Genomic DNA, 11,551 nt, shown 5'->3' with positions numbered 1-11,551 from the left:
CGGCGCGCGGCGGAGCCCCTCCGCCTCGGCGCCCGCGGAACGCGGCTCCACACAGAGCCATGCAACCCGGGCAGCGCCACAACACTCCCCGGGATATAAGGCGGCCCGCCATTGGCCGGCGCGCTGAGGGACGGGCTCGGCAGCCATACAGCGCCGCCGTTACACCCGCGGCCCGCCGGGGAGCCGCCGGCGCACAGACACACACACACACACACACACACTCACACTCACACTCACGCACACACACTCACGCACACACACACACACACACACACACATACATACGCCCCGCACACACTCACACAAAGATCGCCGCGCGGGGCTTGGGGCGGCCGAGCGGGGCAGGTAGCGGGGCCTCCGTGCCCCCGCCATCAGGGCGACGCGGGGCGCTGCCGCTGTCCGCTGTCCGCTGTCCGCCGGCAGCGCGGGGATGGCTGTGAGAGGGAGCTACGCGTGCCCTGAGCAGAGCCGCGGGGCAACGGGGTGCGGGCACGGCCCGTTCCGGCCCCGCACGGCCGCCCTCGCCATCCCGGCGGGCCCCCGCGCCCCCGCCCGTAACTTCCTCTGTCAAGTTGGGAGCGGAGAAGTTGGGGCGGGCGTTGGTGCTCGGCACCGAGGCGCGGAGCCGGGGCCCGGGCGGCGCGGGGACGGGTGATGGTGCCCGGGTGCTGCGGGGCGCGGCTGGGCGCTGAGGGCCTCGCCCCGGCGGGCTGCGGGCTTCGAAACCTCCGAGTGCAGCAGGGGCTGCCGCTGCGGGCGCGGGCGGACGGCAGCAGCGTCAGAGGAACGCTGCGGGGTCCGGAGCGACCTGCGTGGAAAAGCTCCGTCCCCCGCACGAGGCACGCACCGCACGAGGTGCTCAGATGGGCGCGTGTGGGGATGCGTACAGCGTGAGACCTCGATGCTTCCAGCGTGGTGGTTGTTCACGCAGGTGGGAAGCAGCTTTTCCTCCAGGTGGGACTTGGGCTCTCGGGCAGCAACCGGCATAGAACGAAGGGTCAGAAATAACAATGTCAACGGAGACTGGAGTGTACCTGTTTGTTTTCACTACGAAGGAGCAAGATCTGTGCCTCATGCTTTTACGCATCCAACACCGAGGACGTTACAGAATTTTTCCATACATTATCTGTCGTGAGCTCTTTCTGTTGGACATGTTTGACCCCATCCCATTGTTTTGGACCCCCTTCAATTGTTTCCCTATTCTTTTTTATTCTTCCAGTTTTTCTGTGCAGCAGAACTATATTAAAAAACTGTGAAATAATATTTCTTATGTCTGAATAAAGTGGTGGCATAAAGCACAAAGCTGATGCCAGAAAATGAAATTGTGTTGGTGTTTCTGAGAAGTCATTCTAACTCAGCACGCACTTTTTTTTTCTTTTTTTTTCTTTTCTTTTTTTTTTTTTGTGAAGATGTGAGAAAAGTATTTTAAAATGTTGTAAGGAGACGTGGAATCATCAGCGCTTGAATAATACCGAACTAACAGGATAAGTGTATCCAGTGATGAATGCGTGCCACCCTGTTTTCTTCATGCCCAGCACTGGGACGGCAGAGCTGGAGTCAGGTGCACGTCATGTGTCCGGCTGTCGCTGGCAAGGCAAGGCCTACAGCATCCGCTGGTGACACAAGAAAAGGCTGGCCTGTTTTTTGAGCACATCTTCCACCTATCATTTGCAGGCTGTGAAGTGCTTTGCCGTTGCGGGTAAGCAGCACGTTTTCGGTAGGCACAAGCTGTTGCCAGGAAGAAGGAGAGGCCCAAGCAACCTAAGGACGCCTTGCATGCAACATAGTTAACAGCTATACGGAATGGATATATGTGCTGCTAACCAGAGCCATCACTGTGTGCAGTTAGTTACACGTGGCTTCAGGAGTTGCAGGGCAGACAGCCACCTACGGGGCCTGCAGCAGCAGAGTATTTTGTCACCCTGTACGAGAGATGAGTAAGCCAAGGCACCAGTGTGGTCAGAAAATAAAGGGCCTGAATTTCTGCTGCCTGCTATTTACTGTGTCTGCAGTGAGAGAGGGGACTTTATTTCCCTGGGCTGTCAATCAGGGCCTTCTGCACACACCGAGGTCATGATGGGGAGAAGGAGAGAATGGGAGAATAGTGAATATTTCTGGCTTCCCATTTCTCTATCCATGATTTTAGGCAAATTAGTCTCTTTGCATGCCCACTTGGAGGTATTTCTGGCACCAGTCATCCACCACTACCAAGAGTTGTAGGGTGCTAGCCAGAGCCTGTGAGGAATATTTCAGGAGACAGTCAGCATGTGCTGAAATTTTTCGAATTGTTTGCAGATTACTCATTGTTTTAAAACTTCACGAGTTTCACTTTTGGTCTTTTCAGCAGAAACTCACATCATTAAATGTCACTTTCCTGGCACTTCCATGGAATTGGAGTTAAAAGTGTGGTGCTTCCACCTTCTGCCCACATGCTCGCCTGTTTGGGGTCAGCACCCGGCTGCACAAGTGTCCTTCAGCAGAGGTGAAGCAGTCTGCTCAGCTGCACACACAGCAGGGTCTGTGACTCCAGCCCCCTGCATCTGGGACATCAGCTGGAGTTTCTTAGAGTTTGCCTCTCTTGCACTCAGATGACAGCGGAACTCCTCTTGCCACACAAACTCGTGTCCTCTCTTAATTAATCCGTGGCGCAACGAGCGGCCCATGGGTGGAAGATCTGTGCTCCCACAGCCTTTGTGGATGTGCTCAGCTCTGAGCAGGGAGCTTGGACTCAGCTGCAGCCTGGGTCTGCAGGCCCCAGTTCCTCCAAGCACTACGTGGCCAACTGCGAGCAGTGGTTCTCATGTGAGTGGGCAGGAAGGCCATAAGGCAACTCTGACAGAACGTGCTTCATCTGCACCAAGCTTTGGCACAGCCTGGGGAAGAAAGGCTGAGGCAGATGAGGCCTCGCCAAGCCGGTCCCACTGCTGCTCCTTTTTTTCCTGTGGCTCGTGCTCACCCATGGTCCAAAGAGCAGTGTGGCATCCTTCAGGTTAAAAAACAGTGGAGCAGGACAATGCATTAGTCGGCCTATTTTCCTCCCCAGTGCACTTGTATAACATGGTAACATTAATAGCAATTTATGTGCAAGTGCTGAAGGGAGGAGGCGTTTTATCTGGCCTAAAGCTGCAGGATATCCACCTCAGAGCAGGAGCAGAGGTGCAGGATCGGTGCAGAAGCACCATTCTTCAAGAACCACACTTTCAGGAAGTTGCCGTTCCCACCTCAGCCCCTTTTAGGAATGCTTTCAGTTTCTTGAGAACTCAACAGAAGTTTGTAGAAGTCAAAGAAGAGGCCAACTTCTGTTGGCTTATCCACAGGACACTGTATTTCTTTGCTCCTATCCCTTACTTCTGTTCTTTTAGAACATTAAAATTGTCGGGATGTTTTCTTCTGTGTAATTTCTAGAAGCTGGTCCTAAAAGTTCTCTAGCTGTGAACCTACTTCCCACTGCTTCCTATTAACTCTTTTTCTCATTTCTATGCCTCTTTTTACTAGCAGAGCAGCAATAACTGCAACCCTCTGACAAAGCCAGCTACCAAGAGGTTGGTTTTTGTGAACTATCTCCGGCCTAAGCTGCAAGCAGTTTATCTAACAAGTAAGATAAGAGGGCAGGAGGGGGAACGGGCAGGTGAATTGGATTGACAGGAATCTCACAGTATGGTAGCAGCGAAGTCAGGAGTGAAATCTGGGCTTCTAAGATTCAGCGCATTGCTTTGTAAATTTGTTTCTCTGGTGCTCTGAGATTTCTTTTTCATAGGGCTGCCCTTTTTCAGAAAAATATTGCTACACTTTCTTGAGCTACTTCTATTTTTTTTTCCTGCTTCAGAATTGAGCAATAGGTTAGCCAGAGCATCAAGGTCCATACTAGCCTATCACCTCAGTGAGGATTGCTTCTGATTCTGCAAGACGTTTAGGTGTACATTAAATGAACGTATGATAGCTACTTACAAGTGTAGGTGAAATATGCAACTGCTAGCACAACTCTAAACTCAATAGATTTCCTTTAAACAAGTTAAACAAGTACTCTGCACTACAGAAAATACATAAATCAGAACAGGCCTGCTCACCTGAGCTCGTGTAGCCCCTTGCGTTAGTCCAGTGTGGGCAAATCAGTTTCCGCAGCTGGCAACAAGAGAGCAGCCGAGTTCACTCTCCATAAAGTGTGATTCTCTCAGACTCACTGAAAAAGTCCCTGTGAAAAGCTGAGCCAGAGGACTGCAGCCTTCCCTCAGCTCTTTGCTTTTGATTCTTACAGTTACAACCTTAAGCCTCATGTAAAGTGCTGTGTTATTTAACTGTTTTAAGCACAGAATGTAATTAGAATGCTTTTTTCATTTCAGAGCTGTTGAGAAGCTTTCTCCTTCCTCTACCCAGTGGCCTCTTTTTCCTTGCTATGTTTCATGTGTTATTCAAACATTTGTTTGTTTGCTCATTTTCCCTTTTTTATAAATGTTCGTGGTGCTTTAAAGAAACTACAACTCCAGCCTCCAGGATACCAGCAGAGACTTCAGACTGCCTCAAAAAGATATATTTGCTTCTGTCTAGAGGAACAAGGACAACCAAGGAGCAAAACATTTTTAGGCTGATAAGCCCACTGCTTAACTGAAGAGGATGTCATTGAGCCTGTGTTCGGCCAGTGCCAAGTCCCTGCAGCTACTCAAATGAGAGAGCAGCACCTATTAGGTGTGAGCATGAATTCTTACAGCTTGGTGGGCCTGACAGATGCACGTCTCATTGCCCTACTGCCAGGCCTGCAGTTCCCCTGGGTCTGAGACCGCAGCACACTTCTTTGGCAGCACAGTGCTGCTACCATTTATAAAGTAAACATTGCAAGTGACCATTTGACCCTAAATAACAAGAGCATGCATCAGTCACTTAACCACTCAAAGACACGGTATTTGGCTCTTAACTTGTTATATATTGCAGATCTACTGTTAGTGATCTTGCTTGTTCATCTCTACAAGTGAGAGGCCTCAAGGAGGCAGGGATCAGCATCTTATTCCCACAGGTGGTGGCCATGAGGGATGCGGTGCAAGAGTCTTGGCTCGTATCCTGGCAGAGGGAAGAAGCATCCCATCCCTTAGAGTCAAGATAGGAGACCATACCTAGCTATCCCTTTTTGAGGAATTGCTTTTGCAATGAAAATTACTAGCTTTGAAGAATGGTATAGAGAGAGGAACAAACCTGGATGGATTTTGAGGCCTTCCAGGAGGTATGAAAAAAAAAGGGAGAGAGAAAAAAAAAAAAGGAAACAATTCATGCCTTCAACAAGTGTAGCCCACTATAAATATTCTTGCAGCAGCAAGGCTATTCACTGCTTTGGTGCATCCAGGTGAGACGCCTCACGAGAGGAAATTAAATCAGAACATGGTGTTTTTTCTGTCCCACTGGGTTAAAATGGGGAAGGTGAAACTTAAGAAGGGCACTTTGCTCTGCCCCTCTCTGCTCCAACACAAGGACCACTGGCAGTAAGAATGAGCCCTTTTGGAAATATATAGGGTGCCTTGCTGTATGCCTCTTAATGCAGCTTTTACTTGAAGTTGGCAGGTTGTCATAGGTTTTCCAAGTGACAGTGCTACAGCGAGGAAGATATTTTACTCTACGAAGCAGACAAATTCCATACTGTCTGCTAGCCCCACTTGTCTAAGCCCATTGGCGGTATATACCCTTACTGAGACTCTTTGCAGCTCTCGCTGAAGCATTTATTTGTCTGGAGCTGATCAATATTTTAAGTTTTGACTTTATCAGCAAAAAAATTCGGTCTGATAATGTTGGGCCATTCTTTTCAAATGGTGGGTTTTTCAGTGGCTGGTTTGAGGAATTGTGTTGGGGAATATTATTAGTACCTTTATCTGCATGAAAATCTGAATTGTTCAAAAGCTTTCAAAATTAGACTTTTTAAAATATTTCATCTTAAACTAAACAAACAGACAAAAAACCCAAAAACCCTTAAAAATACTTAAACCAGAAATGTAGTATTTTGTAGGGCACTTTCCTGGTTCTCAGTGTCAACTGTTTGCTTCAGTGTAGGTTTTGGAAAAATAATCAGTTTAGGTTAACACAAGTAGTTTTGTTGTCCTCCCGTTACCCCCTCTTTTTTTTCCCCCTGAACTTGCAGCAATTTGAAAAATTGGTGGTTTGCATAGTTTTGCCTGCGTTTTGCTTTTCAAATGGAAGTTGTGGGAAGGCATGCAGAAATCTTAGGTGAGATTTATGGTCTGTGATGGATGTTCATAAAGAAACCTGTGACTTTGTTGAAGTTCTGCTGAGATGAATTCAAGTTGTGCACGCTCCACTGAGCTCAGATTAAGTTAATAATTATTTTACCTTTATTCTTAAATTTCCAGGCTGACTTGTTGCTTCCACTCCACTTTTCCTGCCCATATAAAAACATTATTTTTGAAAGTACCTGAGCACCTTACTTTCAAACTTAGGTCCCAGTCAAAGGAAGTTTTATACACAAATCTATTGACTTGGAGGGAACTGTTCATGCTTGTAAGTTAAACCTTGGCATGATCTTGGCTATTCCAGAAGATCTATCCAGAAACAAGAGACTCTATGTCCCCGAAGGTTCCTCCTGCTCTGTCTTCCCTATGAAGCCTGAGCCTTGTGTCAGGCACATTCCTTGCTCCAAAACTTTGCAATTAGTGAGGGAAATCCCGACTGTGTGAACAGCAATGACAAGAGCTCTTTTGCACTACAATGGGGTGTTTTCCTGCTGTCACCAGTTTGTAAGTACTCATCAGAATCTCTTATTTTGGAATAGAGATGACAACAGCTAGACTGGAGACCCACTCTCAGATTTCTCAGTCAGCCAGGGCCACATCCTAAATTTTTGTTACTGGAAAGAATTGAAGGAATTTGTTGGTACAAACACATTTGCTCATATAGCTTTGAAGTTTATTTTTATTTCTTCATTTTCTTCATTGTGATTCTGAGTGGATGAGCAAAGTACTGAAAGCCAAACAAGAATTGCCCCTCGCTGACCCATCTGCATGAAAGCCTGTCTGCACATACTTCAGTAACTTCAGTAACAAGCAAATACCTCTGGTATTCATACTTTGGGGGTACAAAGCCATTTTTATCCAGGGTTGAAACATTGTGTACGATGTTTGCTGGTGTGGGTGGAGCTAATATTCCCTTTAGGGGAAAAACCACCCTATCAGCGCTGATGGAAAGCTCTAGGAGGCAGAGCACGAACAGTGGCCAAGCAGGAGAGCAGCAAGAGGAGGTCACACAGCACAATGGGCCTAGAGCTGGGCAACCAGCAGCGAGTCACTCACCCAGGTGCTTGTTGCAGTAAAAAGGGACTGTAGGAGCAGATGAGGAAGCAGACAAACTAATCAGGGTCCTCATCCCTTGCAGAATTTGGCCCGAAGTGCTTTGAGGTTCTGCCTCTGAGCTGCAGTCATTGTCTGTTCATCACAGCTCCAAGTGGTGAGAAAATAGGTATTATAATGTCTCTTTTACAAGAAAACTGAGGCACGGGAAAGAAAAATGACTTTCCAAGCTACATTAGGAGGTGGTGCTCCAACTGAACATTATATTCAGTTTTCTCCAATTCTAAGTTACAGACATAAACCCAAAAGCATCTCTGTCTTCTATGGATGCTCTGTGAACTGGCTCAGGGATTCCCCAGTGCCGGTCAGCATGGTGGAATGAGTTCAGTATTTCTAATATTCACCATGCTATCAGTTTTCTACTTATGTTGTTGCCATACACTTGCACCTGTTCACAAACTGGCATTCAGCCTTGCATGTTCACTCTCTTGGTTTGGTCCCGCACCAGTGCAACTCCTCATTCGGTTGGAAACAGCTTTCTAAAATGTGTATTTACAACACTGTGCATGCATTATTTCATGAAAAATTGTGAAAAAAGAAGTTAACTTGTCAAAAAAAAAAAAAAATTGAAGCACTCTCTGCCTTCCCTCACAAACTGATGTACATAGTTAACAGTGCTGTGTAAGGGTCCAGTATTGAAGTCTGTTGAAATTATTGGAAAGGATCACATAAGTGTCAGTCCACAGGAGGTAGCTGAAAAGCCTTTGCCATGTGAATGAGATTGGTATCATTTAGATCTCAATGTCTTTGCATCCAACACATGCAGGTGGCACAGGCGTGCATAGAGGAGTGGAGATGAAACTGTGGATGTGTACCCTCTCCTGTTTCCTTTTCTAACCGTATAGAGCATTAACTGATGTGGAAAGTGTTATTTCCTTAAGGACAAACCATCATAGTCCTTCACGTTATGGTTGACAGGAATCCCCTTACCTTCCAAATGCAAATGAATCAATTTCCTTAGGATTTTTTCATATTTCTTGGGCAACATAAGCAAGCAGAATGTCTGCCTTCACTGAACTGTTTGCAATTAGTATCAAAATAAAAAGTTTAATTGTAAATGACATTCTCCCATGGACATTCTCTGAAAAACAAACAAACAAGAACAATGAACAAACAAGGAAAAAGTGTCCGAGCAGCTTCCTGGCAAGAAGAAAATGGTAAGGGTAAAAATATCAGCTTTGCTTGATTCCACATGCAGCTCTCCTTTTCAGGAAAATAGCAGTGCTTTTTGTGGGGTCTCTAACCACACACAGGCAGAACCCAATTGTGTGTGGCCAGTTTGTGGAGCTGTAATATGTGTTGGCAAGCTCTTTCTCAGCAGTTACAATGAGCTAAGTAAATGCCCACCAGTGCAAGCAAGGTCTCCACAGTGCCACCTGCCTGTTAGGATACTTAGAGAATTAATACTGGGCTGAGCATCATTATATGCATGACACAAGTTTATAAGCAGAAACAGCTAAATAAATGGAGATGGGGTAAGCATGAAAGTCTGAATACAGGTTATTGCCAGAGTGTTACACAAGATGTACTTTCTCCAGTATGTTTGTGAGAGTCTTCCCGTGCACGCAGGGATGAATGCGCCCAAAATACAGCGGTTTTTCTGAGATTATCTTTCAGCATAAGAAGAAGCATAAGTGTTACAACATATATCCCTTATGAATTTGAACATTTAATTGGTGAGCTTGTTTCCAGAATGTTTTATCTTGTTTCCAAAATAGGACAGGAAAAACAATCAAACAAAAAATTAGAATGTGAAATATACTAACAAGAAATGTAGACTGAATTGCGATATGCATTGTGATTGCAAAAAGATACCGGAAGCCATGAGAAGAATCACTTTAGCTATCTGCTAGTTCAGTAACTCCAGATGTTTTACAATTATTAATTCTCCAAGGGAAACATTGTCAATCCAAACGAACTGGCAGCAGTGGCCTCAGAGTGGTATGAGATGGACCAGCCTTGTTTCACAGGTGGCTGGCTGAGCTGCTTTGAACATCAGTGCCTCTAAATCATTCAACAGTTGGACACAGCGTGTGCCTGGGAGGCTTCAAACCTGCACAGCTCCTAACAGCAGGGTGGCTGGAGAGCAAGCACCTCACCTTTCAAATTCAGGGTAGGGCCCATCTGTCCATAGTCCTGTAGGAGAATAACTTCTAGGAAAATGAGAGTGCAGGGATCCATACACTGAATATACACTGAAACTCTGCTACTGAGGTAGGTGGTTCTAAGCTAGTGATTTTTTTGTACTTCTTTTGTCACTGTAGCCTTTATATAAACTTGGTTTGATTTCTGATTATAAGCATTGTCCATGTGGGGGAAATAGTCTTGGTGACTATTTGTGTGTTTGATTTCTGGTGAGATGTTCCACCATCTTCTGAAAGGCTGGAGTACCCCTGGTCCTCCAAGGGTCATCCAAATAGGAATGTGAGGCACACTTTTATTTTTATCTCCACCATCTTTGCTTCTCTTTTTATCTTTTTTTTCTGTTTTTTTTTTTTTTTCCATTCTGTTTGCACTCTGATGGTTGCTGCCCCCATTTATTCTCCCATTAGATTATTTTATTGCTTTCCTCATTTCAGAATTTCTCCTTACGCTAAATGCAACCTCAGTAGCACTTTAATATGAAAGAAAAATGAATTCATTCACATCCCTAGTCCTTTATGGTTTAGAGCCAGTAATAGGTATAGATTCCTTCCTCAAAAGTAGATTTTCTAAAATAAACTTCAGTGGTTTAATGAAAGGACCCAAATACTTCTGGGCATTTTCTTGCTACTGTGAATAATAATGCACTTTCTCCAAGGATTGTGTTGCGGTTTTACTCTTCTGTGACACCAAGAAAATTGTGTCGTTGCTACCTTCCCTGTTAAGACCATTCAACATCTTCCCAAGACAAGACCCAGCTGGTGAAATCTTGGTGCTGTTTTTGTTAGCATACCAAACCTTATTTAAAATGCTTTGATCTCTTCTAATCTCCTGCTTTACTCAGAGCTTTTACAGTGACACTAAAGGAAGTACAAGGTGTGATTTTGTCAGACTGTCATCCCCATGCTGGGGTCTGTGGGGATCGTCTGATTTCGATCTCATGGCAGTAACTGAGTACATATGCTGCCACTGGAACTCACTGCCTTATTCTGCAGAACTTTTGTGCTATTGGAGAACTTTTGTAAGTTTTCATTCCGAGTAAATGTGTGTGTGTGTGGAATGAAGAGGAGAATAACAGCCTACAAAATTCAAGTGTTTCCATATCATGATGTCTCAGTATCAAGAGGTATACCAGCTGTCCTAGTCCACTTCCATATATATGGTGAAATCATATTTTAGCATAATAATCAGATAAACGTCAAATTCCTCAGGTGAGGAATTCCTCATTTTCACTGTCTGGGTGCTGAGATAACACAGCAAGGATCCTAACACTGTGTCAGCATTTACCCTTTCTCAGTGCATGGTGCTTGATACACACATCCTGTTGATCTTTGTCCTCTGCACTGAGCTCTGTGGAAGGCTGTTAGGAAATGGCTGTGGTGCTGGGGGATGCCGAAGCCCTATAATGCTGCTGTAACTTCAATTCAACCAAAGATTTTACAAAAATATTAGAGTTATTTCTCATGTCTGGCTAAATCCAAGGTCCTATTCCCCAGTACCATCTAACTAACACCTTTTGTTAGTATAATGCATACATGCCTTTAAAATATTTTGAAAACACTCGTCCATCACATGCTGTATTAGAAAACTAACCATTAAGAGGCAGACTTCCTTGCTCATTCTCCAAGGGTGGAATTCAATTATGCAGAGGAACAAAACAGGGTTTATGTACCTTCCAAGTCTCTCATAGTCCTATTTATACTGACTCTTTACACAGGGGTAAATTCTACCACAAAGGACCAATTTTGGGGTGATGCCTGAGTTCCACAATCAATTACATTTTGTCTGTAGGACCCCTGTCAGTATTGTATGTAGAAGATGGAAGAGATGCCAAGTGGAGTTTTATGCCCGGTGGGCCTGGCTCCTACCCAGCTGAAGTCAGTGGAACTTCTGCCACTCTTTCCAAAATCAACAGGATAGCTCCTCTGCTCGCTCTCTATTTCTCCTGCTAAACCACAGATTTCTGATATTTTCAGGCACCCGTGCTCATCAGCTTGGAATCCACACAAGGCTGGGTTTCATAACAACAAGCAGCCCAGATTCTTTCAAATTCGAGCAGACAGAAGAGA

The sequence above is a fragment of the Numida meleagris genome, chromosome 1 (assembly GCF_002078875.1).
Source record: "Numida meleagris isolate 19003 breed g44 Domestic line chromosome 1, NumMel1.0, whole genome shotgun sequence".
Classification (NCBI taxonomy): domain Eukaryota; kingdom Metazoa; phylum Chordata; class Aves; order Galliformes; family Numididae; genus Numida; species Numida meleagris.
Note: the sequence above shows the minus strand (reverse complement) of the source record.